The 21,178-nt window shown below is 39.7% G+C and overlaps 2 pseudogenes across 1 annotated transcript; one reads left to right on the top strand and one right to left on the bottom strand.

The window, feature by feature from the left end:
* Positions 1–21,178, top strand: part of LOC101389710 (GTPase IMAP family member 1 pseudogene) — an 84,463-nt pseudogene that overhangs the window by 35,691 nt on the left and 27,594 nt on the right.
* On the bottom strand, positions 162–8,714 carry LOC101390663 (GTPase IMAP family member 4-like; annotated as a pseudogene). The gene is made up of 2 exons (XR_015552540.1): positions 8,657–8,714; positions 162–5,728 (listed from the first exon to the last, which is right to left on the bottom strand). The product of XR_015552540.1 is annotated as a GTPase IMAP family member 4-like (transcript).

The raw sequence follows: 21,178 nt of genomic DNA, 5'->3' as shown, positions 1-21,178 counted from the left end.
TCAGAGATATAATGCCTAAGAAGATGTACCACATAACACAGCAACCGTGTTTATGAAGCAAACACCACAGGAAATGCAAGGAGATGTGGATTCAAATGCTCTAGTAATAGGAAACTTTAATGCACCATTATCAGCAAAAGTACAATCAAGTAGACAAAAAATAAGAAAGGAGATAGGAGAATTAAACGATATAATTAAGAAAGTAGATCTCATAGATATATAGAGAATACACTCTCTTTGCAATAGTAACAGAGAATACATCTTTTTTCAATGCACATGGAACATTCACAAAAATTGATCATATAATAATAAATATTAGCAAACATCAGTGAGTTCTATAAAGTAGGAATATTACAAGCAACACTTTCTGATCACAATGCAATAAAACCAGAAATGACTTTTGAAAAATAGTCTTTCCACCTGGAAACTAAAATACCTTGTACTAAACAACTCTTGTTGAAAAGAAAAATACAAACTGAGACTTTAGAATTTCTTAGAGGTCTTAATAATGAAAACACTAAATATCAGAAGCTATAGAATTCATTTAAAGAAATGATCACAGGAAAATGCATTGCACCAAAGACTTTTTCAATGAAAATAGATTAATTAAATTCTCACTTCAAAAAAAGTAGAAAAAGTACAATAAAGTAAACCAAAAGAAAACACAAGTATGGAAAAGAAAAATTAGTGTAGTAGAGAATAAAAAACATCAGACAATTAATAAATCAAAATCCTGGTTTATTGAAAAAAATTAAAATACACAAACTACTAATTAAATTGTTCAAGAAAAAAGAGAAAAGAGCACAAATAAAATTTTCAAAATGACAAGAGGAAATAACCATTGAAATAGAACAAATTTTAACAATTTAAACCTCTTTGCAAATATATCTGAAAACTTAGATAAAATGGATAATTTCCTAGGGAAATACAGATTACCAAAATTGTCTACATTAGAGAAAGAAAATTTAAATAGGCCAATTTACATGGAAGAAATAGAGAAAGCTATTAAGAAACCGTAACATGTAGTAAGCACTAGGACTAGATTATTTTGCATGAAAATTCTTCCAAACCTTCAAAGTCCAGATAGTTCCAGTGCATTGAAATGAACAGAAATTTCCTAATTCTTTTTCAAAACAAGTATAACCTTTATACTTAAGCCTGATAAAAACAGTACAAAAAGAGAAAACTGTAGACTGATAAACAAATGACAAGCAATAAGATGTATTAGAGGAAGCCATTTGGGTTAAAACTAATCTGGCCTGACCTTGTTTTACCAAAGGGGCCTGACATGGCCTGTTGAGCACGCTTTGTATATCTGCTTTAAGTACTTACTATGCCCCAAAGACAATAACAAAGCCCTTAAAGATAAGGATGTAACTTCCCCCACATCAGCATTTCCTTAAGGATAAGCATCTCTCCCTAAACTGAGGATTGATTGTTGACCTGCTGCACTCACCTTGTGACCCTCCACCTTGCGACCCTCCACCTTGCAACCACCAACCTGCTGTGTTCACCAAATTGCTGCGCCGGCAAAGCAATCTTGTGACAATTGTACAAGGAACATTCCAATCATATGTGATACATGCTCTTTGATGGTATATAACCACTTTGTACATCCCACTTCTTTCGAGTGCTCCATTCCTTTGTGAAAGGACTCTCCCGGGCTATATGGTCCTCAGGCTTGGCTCATCATAAACTCACCCCAATTTTGATTTATAGATTGTCTATGGATTATTTGTGTTGTCAAGACCAATATCTTTCATAAATATCAATACAAAAATACTAAATAAAATATTAGCAAATAGATTTCAACACCATGTTAAGAATGTGATACATTATGACCAAGTGGAATTTAAAGCAGAAATAAAAAATTGTTTCAATATTTGTAAATCTATTAATATCATTCACCTTGTGAATAGATTTAAGGAAAAAGAATCATAAGATTATTCCCACAGATGACTTTTAAAAAGCCGTTGACAAAATTCAATCATCATTCATGAAAGAAACTCAAGAAAATAGTGATTGGTGGATACTTGCTTAATATGATTATACACACACACATGTATGCACACAAAAATACATCTTATATACTACTGTAGTCCAGTATCTCACTTGACTGGGAAATGCTGAAGGCATACCCAAGAACAAAGCAAGCATGCCCATCAACTGTTATTCAACATTAGAAGGGAGGTTTTAGCCAATGCAATTAGACAAGAAAAGTCAATCAGGGGCTTAAGAATAAGTAAAGAAGAAGTGATAAACTGTGGTATTCCCCTAAGATGGAGTACTATTCAGCAATAGAAGAGTACAAGCTATTAATATACACAAATTGGATGATTCTCAAAGTCATTATGCTAAGTGAATGAAGCCAGTCTCAAAAAGGACTTGGTTTTACTTATGTCTAGATTCTCCGTGTCTGGTATAAAATCTACAATGAAGTGCAAAATCAATGAATGTTAATGAATGGATGAATAGGTACAGACTCCCAAAATGCTTGAGAGAAAGGAGCATGCCACATGCCTCATTCTCCTATTGTATTAATCACAGTGCATAGTATTTATTAAGGATCTAGTGCTCTGGCAGAGAAATGGGTGACACTGCTCTCAGGGTATTTTATGTGGGTTTCTCATCTCCTCGTTGCTTCTCAGGAGCAGAACATTTTCTTTGCCTCATCTACAGCATTAACCTGAATGCAAGGGTAAGAATAATTGAGTGCTTTGACACATAAAAGAACCACTGCTGTTAAAGACTTCTTTTTTCAGATTAAACCTGTATTTACCTTTTCTTTGGGGGCATCTGTGGCTCTTTGCTTATAGAAGATTCTGATATAATAGGATGTTAGATTTGTAACTCAGAGCTGTGGCTAAAACTCCAATGATTAAAACAAGAGACACAAGGGGTCAGCCTGGTGGCACAGGCAGTTAAGTGCACTCACTCTGCTGCTGCCACCCTGGGTTTGCTGGTTCAGATCCCGGGCATGCACCGATTCACCGCTTGTCAGGCCATGCTGTAGCGGTGTCCCATATAAAGTGGAGGAAGATGGGCATGGATGTTAGCCCAGAGCCAGTCTTCCTCAGCAAAAAGAGGAGGATTGACAGATGTTAGCTCAGGGCCAATGTTCCTCACAAAAAAAAAAAAACAAGAGACACAAAATGCACTCATGTTCTGCAGAGTGAAACCAAATCTGTCTCCCTTGGAATGACTATTTCTAAAGGAATTATGAGCTTCTCCGTGTGGTGCTTCTCTTTCCCTTGAGCCTTTGCTAACTTTTATTAAGTGTACAGTCTAAACTCATTTGTGTTTTGGGGAAATAAGAGAGAGGTATGTGTCCTATTTTGGACAAATGGCTTGGGGCAAGGAGAAGCCAATTTCAAGATGGCAGAGCAAGTTGGCATAAGTCACATATGCCCACCAGGACATGTTGCTAGAACATGGAAATGTGCTTTGGGAAATCCTAGAAATTATTTGGTGAGAAGGACCCTGTAGAAAAGTAGCAAAGGATTAGGGACTGCAACTCTTGTTGTCCAAATATTAAAGGGAATTTTTGCACCAGGAAAACCACCAAGGTCTCAGAAACCCTGGTTACACATAATTTCTATCAGCACATAATGAATGAACCCAAGGAGAATGTGGTCTTCGACTGGCAGAGGGGTTGAGAACATGGCTCAAATCTTCCAGGGAAAAGGAGAGATGTCTTGAAGGTAGACCAAAACTATCTCCAAAATAATCTTGAACTTTTACCAAAAAGTAAAATTCATCCATGTGTTCTTAGAAGAAGTAGTAGAAAAGTGGTATTAAAAAAAAAAAAAAACACAAAACAGATTTCAATTTTACACAAATAAGAGAGAACAGAAAAATGTTATTAGAGGAACAATAAGCAAATAATTCAACTGGGTGGGCAGCAGTGTTCAGATGACCTGCCAAGCAGTAAGTAATCAAGATGTGGGGTTATGGAGGTGGGGTGTCAGCAGTTAGTTTCACAGGAAAAGGAGAGAACTGGTTATTCAGCAAACCGGTGACTTTGAGGTTGGTCAGACTTTCTACAGACACATCTGAATATACCAAACATTGTTAGCCTATCTTTTGAATCTCTATCTTTCTCACTTTCTGGCATTTCACCTAGTTGAGTTCTGAGAGATCTATTTTCCAGACAACTCTTTTTTAACACTTCAATGGGCAGACGATAAGGAACAATTTGAGTCCTTCTGTAAAAATGGAATTAAACAAATTTACATTCATCTAGAAATAATTCTATAAGCTTAACTAATTCTATAAGATTAACTAATGCAAAGAACTGATCTTTCTAACAAACTGTATGGGTAAGATGATCACTGTGCTCTTAAAGGCAAAAATAAGTAAGAAGAAGGCCCAGGGGGAATTATTTGCCAATCTGGAAAGAATCTAGAGGAGAAATATTTAATAGGGACAAATGGAGAGAGCTCGGGGTCATCTTCTTTGGGCTTCTGCATTCCTTTTCTCTGTGGCTCTGAGAAAGAATTCACAAGATACGGAGCATCAATACTTTCTGCTTTGGAGTTTCACAAATCGAGAATTTGTCCCTCCCTGTTAAATCTACCCAACATCTACCGATTGCCAACAGTGAAATTTGCTACACTACTTCGTGTTGCTTCCTGCATTATCTTATAAGGAACAGCTACCAGCAGCAGCTCGGATTTCTCTTCTTGAACCGTTCTGTTTCCTCCTCTGAGAGGAGGAAACCAGCGTACTCTGACTTTGGTAAATGAGTGGCAGGGCAACTCGAAAATATGCAGGAACTATAGACACATTTTCATTAAGTTTAATCTTCCTTAAACAGACGTGAGAAGACAAAGAAAGCAATCTCCAATGCTCTAATGATTAACTCAAGCATCCTATTCTGACTCTCAACTTCATTTCTGGCATATTGCTGCTGTGAAGCACAGAGAGCCTCCTTTTCTGCTAATTCCCTCTCCATTTGTGCCTTTCTCTTCTGCTGTTCCAGTTTATCTTCCAACTTTCTGATTTTCTCTTCATACTCCTCTCTTATCAGCACTACCTCTCTCTCCAGCTCTGCTCTGTAATATTCTTGCACCGCTTGAGTTTGTTTCTGAATCTCCTCCTCCGCCCTTTGGTACATCTTATTAGTGTAGCATCCTCCTTTGTTCTCCATCACCGTGTGATCGACCAGGACCAGCAGCTGGGCCCTCTGGGCCTCCTGCTCAGCTCCCGTCGCCTTATTGTTGAACACACAGTAACGATCACCAAACTGGCGTGTCAACTCTTGAATGCCTTTTGGAGCTACCTTTAGATAATCATGCAAGTCGGTGCCACCCAAGTCATCTTTCTGGGTGAACAAGAGAATCATGTATCTCCTAGCTCTGTCCAAACATTTCCAGGATCTTCTCAGTGGCCTTGTGCTCTTCTGGGATGTAATAGCCCAGTGGGACCACCACGGGCAGAGCGTGAGGCCCCGGGGAGGACAGGAGGACGCAGCGAGCTATCTCCTTGTGCGTGTCGGCATCCTGTACCTCGGTGTCGAAAATGCCATGCGTATCCAAGACAACAATTTCTCTCCAGTGCCACGTGCTGCTCCCTTTTTCGCATGACTTGGTGATGGATATTGCTGCAATGCTGGAATGAAACACTTTCTTTCCGAGGATGCTGTTCCCTGTTGCACTTTTTCCTGCGCCAGTCTTACCCACTAAGACAAGTCTCAGTTGCGAATCTCTGGCGTCTTGGATTCCAAGCCCTGGGACATCAGGGAACAAAAGCCACAGTGTTAGGTTCCACCTTTGACTGTTTCTCCCGCAGGGCCCCCACCCACTGGTGCCCTCCACTATTGCCCACTAGGGTCCTCTCCCTTGAGTTACCTCTGCACTCACGGGAAGTCTATAGAAAGTCCTCTGGGCCTGATGTTCCTCTTGCAGTACTTAGGGAATGCTCAAGTAGTTTTCAGGATTTCCTCAAGGTTCTTACTCTGACTTTTTGCAGCTAAGTAGCCCAGAGAAGAGGAAACAGAAAAGTTGAAGACAAGAACTCTGAGTTGCTGCTGGTAGCTGTTCCTCATAAGATAATGCAGGAAGCAACATAAAACCTGACTTTGGGATGTTGCAGAGGGAGATTTTCCCCCCCAATTTATATCCAAGATGGAATTTCCTTCCTATTAAGCAGCCAGGTGGGTGACTATCCAGCTCATCTCACCATTGCAGGGTAGAAAAGGGCTACCCATGCAGGAATACAAAGTGTCCCTTTGTATTTCATACACAACCATACTTTCAGGGATTATGACCCACAGGAGAACAAAATACCCAATACTTAAAGTTAATGACTTTAGGTTTAGCAAATCAAGAAAAGTCAATGCTAGATATATTGACAGAAATTTAGTGAAGTATTTATATTTTAAATTAATAGGTTGAAGAATTATAGCCAGAAAATATTGACAGTTCTCTGGAGTTACTATAAAATCCTTTGATACATATTAAGTGAAAAAAACTTCTACAGATTAGCATCAGTAGAGTTATACTTTTCTTAGTTTCATTGGTTAAGCATATTCCACTTTCTAGGAAAGTTGCAAGTTAATTTCAGAGCAGCATACCATATCAACTGAAACTATGTTTTCTAAATATCTGTGCCTTAGGTTAAACACCAGATAATCTATATGACTTTTTCTGTATTTGTATTCCGTAATTCTCCACATAATTCTTTAGTGTGTCTATAAAGTTGAAGTCTTCATGATTCATTAAGCATAGACTGGGAGCACGTGGAAGGCAACTGATGACCACATTTGAGAGCCTGCCTCTCCAAGAAAGCAGACTCTGCCAGCACAGCCCTTGAATAAGACTGGCTCCTGCATAAGGAATCCTGTATTATAATCATCTATTTCATCTTTGAGATAATGCATACATTATCGTACTTACAACATTACAGACCATATTATTAACTCCGTTTTATTTTTCGGAGATATCGTCACCATTCACACAGTTCCTCACAACAAAAATCTAGGAATTGCTCTTGATTCCTCTCTTTCCCTTATTTTCCATTTCCAACCCATCAGCAAGTTCTCTTGGCTCCATCCATCTTCTCTCCATCTTGAAGACCATCATTCTAGTCCAAGCTACCATCACCATCCATGCCTCAGTGATTTCCTGACTGGTCTCTCTACTTCCATTTTTCCCCCTCAATCTATTCTGTAACTGGAATAATCTTTTAAAAATATCAATCAAACAGAGGAGTGATGTTGTAGAACCCCCCGCTCTGGCTTCCACAAAGTCTGTAGTTAGTCTCCATCTCCTACAGATTTTATGCTAAAATTTTTGCTAATCTAGAGATTAGCAAAACCATTCCTAAAGTAGTTTACCATATTTGATAACCAGAATCCTGGAATGAGAGAAGAAAATTTCTAGAAGCTGAGTATATTGCATACAGGATGGCTAAGGTTATGTAAGGAAAAATGTGGGTGGGAGTTCAGATTGTTATTTAGTTATCGTCATTGTGGAAGACTCTAACCCAAGGCTGTCCTGAGGGAACTGGTTGGCTGTAGAGAGACGGGGTAGGAAAATCATGAGAGGTGAAAGAAAAAGTCACCAAAGGCCAGTTCCAACACCACAACCCTTTGCCAACATTGATAGCATATGGATGACGATCTATATGAGAGATCGTACATACAGCCATGAATTATTCCCATCTCTGGACACATGCAGCTGGGATGTGGATTTGCAGCTCCTCCCATCAAGATGCTGAGTCTATTTCTCCAAGCTTTGAATCTGTGTGGGCTATGTGATTTGTTTTGGACCACAGGACAGTAAAAACATGATGCAAGCAGAGACTCCAAAAGTGCTGATGCATTGTGGCTTGCCTTCTCTTTCTGTTCTTCTGAACCCTGCAACTGCCCTGCAAAGAGGCCTGGACTAGCTTCCTTGATGATGAGGGACACAAGGCCCAGTTCTCCCTGTCACCGTGGTCTTCCCAAGAGCCTGCTAACTACCAGACATGTCCATGAGGCTATCCAAGATTATCCAGTTGCATCCTGAACCACTAGCTTACCACAGATGCATGAGCAAGTCTGGGTGAGATTAGCAAAGTTGACCCAGACTCAAGATCTGCCCAGCTAACCCACAAAATCGAGAGCCAGCTGAATGGTTTTAGGTGGATAAATGGTGGGGTGGTTTGCTAAATGAGCAAAAGCTCGACTGCTGTGGTCAATTTCCATGGATAAGGGAGTAGAGGGAGGTTATGTGACAGAACCAGATGAGTTGGTCTCTTGAATTTGTTGGTTATAGTGAGGCCACGAGGAGCAGGGAAATTAGGGACCTGAATGAGGAATCAATTACTCCCACGTTCCTCCTTCCCAGTCATCTCCCAGGCTGAAAAGAGGAGCAGAAAAACAATTAAACAGGCTATACCTGGATGTTCTGGTGTATCCACTTTGTAGGAAGTAGTAGGACATAAGAACCCTCACCAAGCCTGGGATCGATCAGGATACTTTCACCTCTTTATTCATAGCTTTTATGCTACATTATGATGAGAAAGTGGAGAGGGTCAAGAGAAATGATAGTGCAGGGTGAATGAAGCGAGAATGAGAAACGAGGTTGGAAATAGTTTGCTCTTGCTCAGATGGGGACTGGCTGACAGGTCATGAGGAACCTGCCTGGCTGGGGCGCCCAGACCACCCTCTCACCGTGGCTGTTTCTGGGTTAGCCAGGGTTGGAACTCGTACTGCAGTATTGGGCTGCCATTGTACTTTGAATTCCTGTAGATAAAGAAACATAACTATGTCATTTTAGGGGAATGGAGAGTGACTGGAAACCTCAACTTTCTGTAGCCAACAGTTTCTATTTTTCCATTAATTTGCTACTAGATTTCTCTGCCCCTACTTTCCAACACTTCTCCCCAATTCTCCATTTTCAGATTGTTCCTTTTTCTTTACACGAACATAAATGCTTCACGTGCTTCCTCAGCACTGGTTCTGTGCACACTTCCCCCTCTCTATTCAGTGAATTATTGGTTTGCACACCATTTAAATGTGGTCTGTAGCCTAGAGCCTCCACAGAGTTGTGAACTTTTATATCCCATTCAACTTCTCTAGTTGGCAATTCCACAGGCATCTCAAACATTACTCAGCCAAAACGGAACCCTTGACCTCCACCCCCAACCTGCTCCACCTCCATCATTCCCCGTTTCAGTAAATAGCATCACCGCTCAGCCAGTGGCTCAGGTGGAATCTTGGGGTCATCTACAACTCTTCTTTCCTCGCTGCTCATCAGTCCATCACTAAATCCTATTGGTCCTACTTCCAAAAGCACAAAATTATCCTTTTCTCCTCATCTTCATGTTAATCCAACCCACTCTCATTTCTTTGCAATGTAACAGGCTGCTAACTGATCATCTCAGATGCCTTTTTAAAACTTAAATTTGGTTATTTTTCTTGTTTAAATTCTTTAATAGCTTTCTATTGCTTTTTGTAAAAAAAACTGTTGAAAATCCTTGGATGGTCCTTAAGGCCCTACATGATCAATAACTCTCTCTCTCAAAAGGCTTTAACCATACTGGCCTCCTCAATGTTCCCAGAACCTCTGAGCTCCTTCCAACTTCCAGACCCTTGAGGAACAGTTCCCTCTCCCTGGAGCACTTCATCTTCAATCCATTGCCCAGCTCATTCCTGCTCAGCCCTCAGCCCTCAGCTCTCTCTCTGTCATTTCTTCAGAGAGGGCCACTCCAAGTTCCCCACAGAGCTCACCCGCTCACCCAACTCTATTCCTGACAGCTTCAAATTTATTTATGAATTCTACAAATGGCGAAAGGAATCTTTATTTGTATAAGTATCCTCTGAGCAGTGACCCCTGAAAGAGGCATTCATATATGAGGCTCAGCCTTGAAAACAGATTACAGTCTAAAGTCAGCAAAGACGGGAAACAGGAACTAATGAGAAATACATTCTGAGAGCAAGTCAGCCAGGAGGTTTCAGATATAGACCCAGGGGAGAGGTCATCTCTCTACCAAATCACACATTTTCCTCCCTCCCTCCCCCTACCCACAAACACCCCTATTCCCTTACCTGGAAAATCTGGGTCCTGCTCGCTCCTCTAACTTTCAAGACAATGCTAAGCCATGATATTGAGAAAGGAGGAGAGAGGAAGTGAGGGGAGGAGCTGTGCAAACTTGCTCATGCAAGAAACCTGCCAACCTTCTCATCTAGCAGCACTAATAGAACTTTCTGCAATGACGGAGTTGTTTTGTGTGGTCCAATATAATAACCTTTAACCACATGGGCTGTTGAGCACAAGAAATGTAATGAGTGTGGTTGCAGAATTGGATTTTTAATTTTATTTCATTTTAATTACTTAAAGTTAAAGTTAAATAGCCACACCTGCCTAGTGGGTACCATATTAGAACATACAAAAATTCTACAGGGAGGAAAGAAATATGGGTCATGCTGTGAAACTCTGGAAGAAACTGCTGGGTCAGTACAGAGAGTTGCCAGCTATTCTGAAAGCCATATGGATCCCTGGACCCACTTTTCAGCACAACAGGCCTCCCAGCCCAATTTTTACCCCCAGTTCTTCAGGCTTGTAACAGTGTAAGCAGCTACCACCTCCTCTCCTTCCTCCTAATGATGTGGAAGACAGAGCAAGAATTGTTATTTCCAGGGTGTCTCTTCTGAATCATCTGCTGGAGGAAAGAGCAACTGATCTTCATTTGACTAATTAGGATGGACCCAAAATCACCCCGTGAGATAGTACTAGAACCGTTTGGAATAATCTAAGCATTGACATCTGACACTATCTGCCAGGAAAATGGAAACTGTGAGGATTGTAATAAGGGTCCCAGTTCTCCAGAGATGTGGATCTCATTATAAAAGGAGTCCCAATTTACCATTATAGCCCAGAACTGAAAATTAATTTAGAGTTGCACAGGACTTCAGTAATTATACAAGCTGCTGACAATTCTAAAGAGAGATAAAAGAGAGGACATAAATTTCTGTGAAGAGTGTGGTTGGCCTTGCGTATACAAGCACAGGATAACTACCCTAAAATAGGGGACAGGGCAATGGAATAAATCATGCACTAGCAGTAAGGATAAATGACATTCCAGAACAATATAATCTAAATAACAAGGACATCTCAGTCCCTAGGTGAGACAGGCAAACAAAAGTGAGTCAGAAGACGATTGGATTAAGAAAATGTGGTATATATATACAATGGAATACTACTCAGCCATAAAAAAAGACAAAATCGTCCCATTTGCAACAACATGGATGGGCCTGGAGCGTATTATGTTAAGTGAAATAAGCCAGAAAGAGAAAGACAAACACTGTATGATCTCACTCATATGTGGAATATAAACCAACACATGGACAGAGAAAACTGGACTGTGGTTACCAGGGCAGTGGGGGTGGGGGTTGGGCACAAGGGGTGAAGGGACTCATATATGTGGTGATGGACAAACAAAAATGTACAACCCAAAATTTCACAATGTTAGAAACCATTAAAACATCAATTAAAAAAATAAATAAATAAAAAATTAAAAAAAAAAAGTGAGTCAGAAGAGTAGGCAGAAGGTGAACACGTTACTGTGCTTCTGAAGTGGGTGACTTAAAGGAGAGGATTATATTTTGTTTCTATAGGTTGAGCTAGAAGGTTTGTGTCATTCTCTATTTAATTGTGGGAGTGGGAGCAGAGATTGATGTAAAATATAGTAGTTCTTTTAAGTTCCCCAGATCATTACTAAGGTAGTCTTTTTTTGGGTTGCAGGGATGACTTCTCATAGGAAAGTTCTCTGTTAAGGCTTACATTTGGAATGACACCCAGGTTGGGATAAATACATTCACAACAAAGCAATGTGTTGAGAGAAATTTCTAGCTTTAAAGGCTCATAGTATAAATGAAAAACAACCTAAAAATAATTATCCAAGACACTACATTTAAAAATTGGAAAAGGAAAAGAAAATTGGACCTAAAGTAAGGAGAATCAAGGAAATAATTCAGGGAAGAAATCACTGAAATAGAAAACAGAAAAACAAGAATGAAAACAAAAGCTGATTGTTTGAAAATAACCAAGAAAATTGACAATTTCAAAATTGACATTTCTATCTACATGAAGAAAAAGAGTAAAAATACACAAATTACCAACTTCAGGAATGGAAGAAGGAACGTCACTACAAATCTTACAGACATAAAGGGAAATAGTGGACTGTAATGAAAAACTTTATGCCAATAAATTTGACTATATAGATGAAATAGACAAATTCTTCGAAAATCACAAGTTAGCAAAACTGACCCAAGAAGAAATAGAAAATTTGACAAGCCCTATATCAAATTTTAAAATTAAAATTGTAATTTAAAACTTTCTCATAAAACTCCAGGGCAAAATGAATTCATTGGTAAATTTCATTAAATATTTAAGGAAAAAATTATATGATATCAATCTAACACAAACTCAGAAAATAAAAGAGAAGGGAACACATTCCAATTCATTTCATGAGGCCAAACATGCCATGAAACCAAAACCAGATGCAGACATCACAAGAAAAGGAACCACAGACCAATATCCCTCATCAAAATAGACACAAAGATCACTTATTAGCAAATGAAGTCCAACAATATACAAGAAAATACGGTATCATGACTGAGTAGGGTCAATCCTAGGTGTGCAAAGTTTGTTTAACATTTGATAATCAACATAATTCACCATCAACAGACTAAAGAAAACATGTACAAATGGTCCCTGATTTATGATTTGACTCACAATTTTTCAACTTTACAGTGGTGCGAAAGCAATACAAATTCAGCAGAAACTGTACTTAGAATCTTGAATTTTGACATTTTCCTGGGCTAGTGATATGCAGTACAATCTTCTTTCATGATGTTAGGCAATGGCAGCGAGCTGCAGCTCCCAGTCAGCCATGTGAACATGAGGGTAAACAGGCAATACACTTGCAACCGTGCTAGAGCCACACAACCATTCGGTTTTTCACTTTCAGTACAGTATTCAGTAAATTACATGAGATATTTAACACTTTATTAAACATCACCCTGATACCAAAGCCAGACAAGGACAATACTAAGGAGGAAAACTACAGACCAATATCCTTGATGAACACAGATGCAAAAATCCTCAACAAAATATTGGCAAACCCAATACAGCAATACATTAACAAGATCATACACCATGATCAAGTGGGATTTATACCAGGGACACAGGGATGGTTCAACATACGCAAATCAGTCAATGTGATACACCACATTAACAAAACGAGGAATAAAAACCACACAATCATCTCAATAGATGCAGAGAAGGCTTTTGACAAGATCCAACATCCATTTATGATAAAAACTCTCAACAAAATGGGTATAGAAGGAAAGTGCCTTAACATAATAAAGGCCATATATGACAAACCCACAGCCAACATCATACTCAATGGGGAAAAACTGAAAGCCATCCATCTGAAAACAGGGAAAAGACAAGGGTGCACACTCTCGCCCCTCTGATTCAACACAGTATTGGAGGTTCTGGCCAGAGCAATTAGGCAAGAAAAAGGAATAAAAGGAATCCAAATGGGCAACGAAGAAGTGAAACTCTTGCTATTTGCAGATGACATGATCTTATATATAGAAAACCCTAAAGTATCCATTGCAAAACTATTAGAAATAATCAACAACAACAGCCAGGTGGCAAGGTACAAAATCAACTTACAGAAATCAGTTGCATTTCTATATACCAACAACGAACTAACAGAAAGACTCAAGAAGACAATCCCATTTACAATTGCAACAAAATGAATAAAATATTTAGGAGTAAATTTAACCAAGGAAGTGAAAGACCTATACAATGAAAACTATAAGACATTATTGAGTGAAATCAATGATGACATAAAGAAAAGGAAAAATATTCCATGCACTTGGATTGGAAGAATAAACATAGTTAAAACATCCATACTACCTAAAGCAATCTACAGATTCAATGCAATCCCAATCAGAATCCCAAGGACATTCTCCACAGAAATAGAACAAAGAATACTAACATTCATATGGGGCAATCAAAGACCCCGTATAGCAAAAGCAATCCTGAAAAAGAAGAACAAGGCTGGAGGCATCACAATCCCTGACTTCAAAACATACTACAAAGTGATAGTAATTAAAGCAGCATGGTACTGGTACAAAAACAGACACACAGATCAATGGAACAGAATTGAAGGTCCAGAAATAAAACTTGAAGTTCCAGAAATAAAACCTAATATGTATGGGCAGCTGATCTTTGACAAAGGAGCTGAGGACATACAGTGGAGAAAGGAAAGTCTCTTCAATAAATGGTGTTGGGAAAACTGGACAGCCACTTGCAAAAGAATGAAAGCAGACCATCTTCTTTCACCATACACAAAAATTAACTCAAAGTGGATCAAAGACCTGAAGATGAGATCTGAAACTATAAAACTTCTGGAGGAAAATATAGGTAGTACACTACTCGTCATCAGCCATAAAGGGATCTTCTGGAATTCCATGTCTACTCAGACAAGGGAAACAAAAGAAAAAATAAACAAGTGGGGCTTCATCAGATTAAAGAGCTTCTACAAGGCAAATGAAACCAGGATCAAAATGAAAAGACAGCCCAACAACTGGGAGAAAATATTTGCAAACCATATATCTGACAAGGGATTAACCTCCATAATATATAAAGAACTCACACAACTGAATAACAAAAAAAAAAAAAAACACCCCAATCAAAAAATGGGCAGAGGAAATGAACAGACATTTCTCCAAAGAAGATATACAGATGGCCAATAGGCACATGAAAAGATGCTCAACATCACTAATCATCAGGCAAATGCAAATCAAATCCACACTAAGATATCATCTTACACCCATTAGAATGGTTATAATCACCAAGACAAAAAGCAACAAATGCTAGAGAGGCTGTGGAGAAATGGGAACCTAATCCACTGCTAGTGGGAATGCAAACTGGTGCAGCCTCTATGGAAAACAGTATGGAGATTCTTCAAAAAATTAAAAATAGAAATACCTTATGATCCAGCTATCCCACTACTGGGTATCTACCCAACGAACCTGAAATCAACAATCCAAAGAGGCTTATGCACCCCTATGTTCATCACAGCATTATTCACTATAGCCAAGAAATAGAAGCAACCCAAGTGTCCCTTGACTGATGATTGGATAAAGAAGATGTGGCATACATATGCCATGGAATACTACTCAGCCATAAAAAGACAAAATCGTCCCATTTGCAACAACGTGGATGGACCTGGAGGGTATTATGTTAAGTGAAATAAGGCAGGAAGAGAAAGACAAACAGTGCATGATTTCACTCATATGTGGAAGATAAACCAACACACAGGTAGAACTGTTTGGTGGTTACCAGGGGCTAGGGCTGTGGGGGGGGTGGGCACATGGAGTGGAGGGATGCACTTATATGGTGACTGATAAACAATAATGTACAACAAAAATTTCACAATAAAAAAACAAAAAAAATATGAGAAGATGTTCACTTATGTTAGAAAAGAATTGTTACAACTATCTTCTGGGGCTTTGGGGGAACGAAAATAAATTTAAAAAATTTTAAAAAAAAAGAAAAGAAAAGAATTGTAGAGTAAGGTAAAGAGGATCAAGAGAGAGAAGGCAGGTTACACACCAACAGTGTGGTCAGGGCATAGCTACACAGTCCTATCTGTCAAGGTGAAAAACAGCTTTCTGTTTATGTGTAAATAAAGAGGCATCACGTTTATAAAGGGAGTAGTTGAATCACCAGAGCAAATAGACAAGTCTACGTGTAGGATGACAGATTTTAACACACATCTCTCACTCATTGCTAGAACAGACAGATGAAAAATGAAAAAGTACACAGACGATTTGAGCAACACGATTAATAAGCTTCATCTGATGAGCTATACAGACTATTTCATAAAATTTCAGAGTCAACTGTCTTCAGTATGCAGGGAACATTTATTACTACTGGTCTTATGTTTGTCCATAAAGAAATGCTCTAAAAATTTCATAGGATTAAAATAGACCATGTTTCCCAACCACAATGTAATTAAAAGATAAATAAATAAAATGCCATTTGTTTGGCAATTTGAGGACATAGTTTTAAATAACTCATGGATCAAATAAGATATAGAGATTGATAAATATTTAGAACTAAAGCATAATTAAAGTACTGCATTTCAAAGCTTATGAGATGCAGCTAAAGCACAATTTCAGATTAAATTTTAGCTTTAAGTGTACATATTAGAAATGAAGAAAGGAATGACAAATAATCAGCAAAATATATATCTTAAGCAACAAGAAAATAATAAAAATAAGAGCAAGCTAGAAACTGGAAGAGAATGTCTGTAAATCACATATCTGATAAAGACCTTGTATACATACTTGATAAAGAGCTGACAAAGAACAGAATATATAAAGAACACTTGCAATTCATTAATAAAAAGACAACCCAATTAAAAATACACAAAAGATATGAAGAAGCATTTTCGACATATGATAAACTGCATATAATTAGAGTGTACATTGAAATAAATTGTTACATATGTCTACACCAGTGAAACTGTCACCACAACCAAGATGAAGAATATATCCATCAGCCACAGGAGTTTCCTTATGCCCCTTTGTAATCCCTCCCCATCCCACCTACCCTCATCCCCAGGCAACCACTCATGTCGTGTACACAGATACGCATAGCAATTGCCCCTTGATGTGAACATTTGAGACATTGCCTAAGACCCAGATTCTAAGCTGAGACGGCAAATCTGTGCGGAGGAGGAGATGATGAGGATGATGAGTGTTTTCGTGACCATCTTCATCATCTTCTGCAACATGGCAATTTGTTGATGTCAAATCTCAAGAATGCAATCCAATGTAGAAAGATTTTTAGATCATCAAGATGCTTTTTAACAAGAAGAAAGAACTTGAGAGCCATTGCCTTAGATATTCCATTTTTTATATTTGTTTATAAACATAGATAAGACTGCTGTCTTAAAAGCATATGTTGGTTCACAACCTCCTCAGGAGGTTCCTGGCCCCCATAGGTGGAGGGCAAGGAGGGACCTAAGAAAGAGGCAGACCACTCCAGATGGGCAGGTGGCGGGTTTAATAAACGAAGAAACTTATGAGACTTGTCTTGGCCTCTGCAAAATGAATAGTTTTCCGCACATTCGCACCAAATCTTAAAAGTTTATATAGAGGCCTTAACTGGGTTCAGTCACATATACCATCCAGATGGTCTCAACACCACATTTCTATCTCAAGGCTGGATCCTAGGGGCAGCTTCCGGGAATAGGGAAGGAAAGCGGAGCACATTCCAAGAACAGGGAGGGGTTAGGGAACCTACAATTGCCCAGTTCCAGCTCAAGGGTCAACTGGAGGTCATGTCCTCTCCATGACCTCCCCCAACACTCCACCCCTAGTGACCAGCTCTTAAAGTCTCACATGTCCCGTCTTCCCCAATGGGCCCTGAGCAGTCAGCAAGGGGTTTCACTAGCATGGAGGTGGCTCATTGGGCAGCTATCTGGCTGCATTGGAGGCAGATGCCACGGCAACAATACAGACATGTGCAAGAGAAAACACAGGTTGAGACAATAATTCTCCAAATCAGTGACACTTTTTCCACCAAGAGCCCCATGATCTGAACCATTGATTTACTAAGTCCCCTAGGCAGGGGGTTGGATCAGGTCATGCATCTGTGTCCTCATGTGATTTAATAAAGATGACACACTAGCAGACTCATCAGGTATGAATACACACATTCGCTTTGGATAAGGGCGCAGGTGCCTCCTTGCGAGGCACTAGTAATGTTTCAGGACCTTCTATTCCGGAGGACAGTTTTTCTCATTAGAGATACTTCAGCATTCAGTAAGGACAGGTGTTGTTGGCTACCAGTCAAGGCTTGCTCTATGAATTTAGTAGGGGCTCCTATCTGGGCTATAACATCCAGAAATTATGCATTTTTTACATCCATATTCAACAAATGACTATTCAATGAACTTTGGGTTGTTATCCATGGACCATGGACACAGTTCTTTGGCAAATGATTGCTGCGTCTCATACATGCCTCCTTTGACCTCGGGAGCTTGTTACTCACAGTACTTCTGGAACACCTCTGGTAGCATCGTCTTCAGAGTTAAAAGCCACAATGGAAGACAAGTCTCTAGTTTATAGCTTCTTTTTGTTTTCAACCATAAGCACACTTTCAAGTTTGGTCATTCACCCTGTTCACCAGATTGACACTGTCAAAAATGAAATCCATTCTCAAAAAGTTCAGTTGTGATCTCTAAGAATGGTCAGAAGTTTTGCCACAGATGTACCGTAAGCTTGCCGTGAAAGTCTCCCACATGGATGTAAAGATCTTGCCCATGAACCACAGTGCTCTTCACTGCCTATCCTCTCCTCGGCACAAGGACGTGGAGACCCCTGCACACAGATTTTTGGCTGGTCGATGCTGGGCTCTGATTGACCTTGAGTAAACACGGCCCAGGGCTCATAGGGACAATTCTCCCACTTCAGATAGTACAGACACGACTCCACCTCTTTGAATCTCTGGACTCTGGGATTTATACATAAACACCCCTCCCTAGTAGGAATGTAGTAACTTCAAAATTCTCTCAGTAATCCCCATGAGCAAAATGCCTTGCCCTGGACTCCTGCTCCTGCCACTCACTGAATCACACAACACCTCAGTTACAGGAATCAGGATTGGCAGGATCCTGGGGTTCTTCTCTAGAGTCATCTCCTCCACAGCGGGGTTTATATATAACTATGTGATTAAACAAAAGGGACTCCACAGGGGCATGAAAAGAAAACATTTATTCTTTTCTCTTACTGGCCTCATGAGGAAAATCTTGGACAGGTTCTGCCCTAAGCAAAAAACTCTCCAATTAATTTTGGTCACATTTGTCATTAAAATATCCAACCCAAGAATCAAACTCTGAGTTTCATTGAAGGGTAAATCTTCTCCTTCCCACGGCTTGTGCCTGCTGCAGCAGAAGGACCTCCAGTGTGGACAGGGCTTCCCCACACTGCCGTTCTCCTCCTCCTCCAGTCATTCACCTTGGTTCTGACCCCTTGTGGGTTGGAGGAGAAGAGGAAGATACGTTGAAGACAATTCAGGTGTAATCTGGCCTTAGGGGGTTTGGAGGCACACATAGTGGCTCTCCTTTTCCTAGGGCACCATTGACGACTCTTCATAGAGTCTCCCCTGGAAATCTGCAATTACAAGTCCAACCAATGAGCACTATCTCTCCTCCAGCTGGCTACTTCAAGTCCAATTGCTGGCACCTGGACTTCCAGAGGTCTGGTCCATATACCACTGATGGGATCCCTGGTGGACTCCTGAGCAAGTTCTCTTCAAGCTGGCTCTGGCTTGTTCCCTTCTGTGTGGCCCACATTTGACTTACGGGAAACACATACTTTTGTGCCTCAGTCAGTGAAAGTTATGGTTGCTTCCAGTACAGCCTCCTCATCTTTACCCTGCTCCCTCCAGCACATAGCAACATCCTTTCATATTATGATTCCCATGGCAGCACGAGACTGCAAAGCCAAGCCCCAGAGGACAAAGGTCACTTCCTCCCAGGAATCTCTTACTATACACCACCCACGTCTTCTGGCAGCTTCAAAGTCCAAGAGGACTCCTTACTTGGTTTGAGGTGAGAAGGAACCATCATCCCATTGGCTAGGAGACACAAGGTGGAGTCCCTGTGGAGCCTCCCTTATTTAAACACATTGTTACATATAGATCACCTTCTTACTGGGAAGGTGGTTACTCTACAGATGAGCCCCAATATTTGTCCATCAAAGGGTCATTGTCCCTATAATCTAAATGTTCCCTTTGCAAAGTCCTTTCCTCTTGACCTCTTCAAATACCTATCAAATTAGTTCAAGAAGTAAACCTTACATAACTGGTTTCTAGTTCCTTCCTTTGCCAAGTACTACATAGATCTTGTAGTATACATCTTTGGAATGTGGAGATATTGGCAATTGCTGAGGACTCAGCTGAACTTGAGGGAGATATTTATGTTAATATCTTGCCACGTTCACCCCAGGCCTGTCACATCATCTTCAATCCAACATTTCAAGTTAATGCAGGACACTTACATTGGACCTCCTTTGACATCTGATACTCAACTTTTCAGAAACCTCATTGAATGCTGTTGCTCCTGACTCTATGCTTCCCCTGACTATCTTACCTGCAGCCCCTAACTTTCCTGTTTCTGAAAAGAAGCATGACCATCGTTCAATCACCCACGTAGACACATTCTACACATCCTTCACGGTAGACTGCAAGCCCTGAATTCTTCTGCAAGTCTTCTCCTAGAAATCCTAGTTTAATTCCCCATTATGGGTCATGTTGATCACATATTTCAACAACAGGGATAATGCACACACTAAATGAGGGCACTTCCAGAGACCTTGGAACTCAATTAGAGACACTTTCAGAGAAAATTGGGATGTAAGGCTTGTTAAGATAAATGAGCGGGCAATATCTCATTTGTCAAGTGAAGAGACAATGTTGATATGATTTACTTGATTTACTTATTTTTCCTCTGGGTATGCCTTACCTTCCAAAGTAGACTATGAGATCAGGAGAAAAGAAATCAGCTCATTTAATTTGCATCTTCAACAAGCCCTAATACAGCCCTAGACAAATAAGTTAATTGAATTAACAATGCTTCTGTGAGTCTCTGAGGGAAAATGTCTTTTAAATGTTTCTTAAATGAAAGAAGTCAGGACAGTCATGCATACTTTGCTCTCTGGAGATAATACTGCACTGATGAGTCACTACCTTTAAACAGGAGAACTGCGTTATGGCAAACAGCAGTTTGGTGAGCCGTGTTATTTCACATATGTTAAGCACATGTTTCTCACAGGAGTTATTTCTTCCATGTTGTCTTTACTCCATTCATAACTTTTGTAATGAACCTTAGAATGAGCAGGTATTCAGGATCTTATTTCTCCAGACTTAACCTTTATTCCTTGTCTCCTTAAAATCCACTGATGCAGTCAATACTCTCAGTCATGTTCACAGACCAAATAAAGGATGACTGTAAAAATTCCAACAATTTGAGTTTGGGTTATCTGCAATCATTAGAAATGACATAAAGTCATCCCTTTAACTGTGAAGTTTCTCGATTATTCTAGCAAGACAGAACCTTTCATCTGCTCACTGCCAATGTCACAGTTTCTGAGGGTAAACTT

This window comes from Ceratotherium simum, chromosome 1, assembly GCF_057802395.1.
Source record: "Ceratotherium simum simum isolate JZ-2026a chromosome 1, ASM5780239v1, whole genome shotgun sequence".
In the NCBI taxonomy this organism is placed as follows: domain Eukaryota; kingdom Metazoa; phylum Chordata; class Mammalia; order Perissodactyla; family Rhinocerotidae; genus Ceratotherium; species Ceratotherium simum.
Note: the sequence above shows the minus strand (reverse complement) of the source record. Positions and strands in the feature narration are given on the sequence as shown.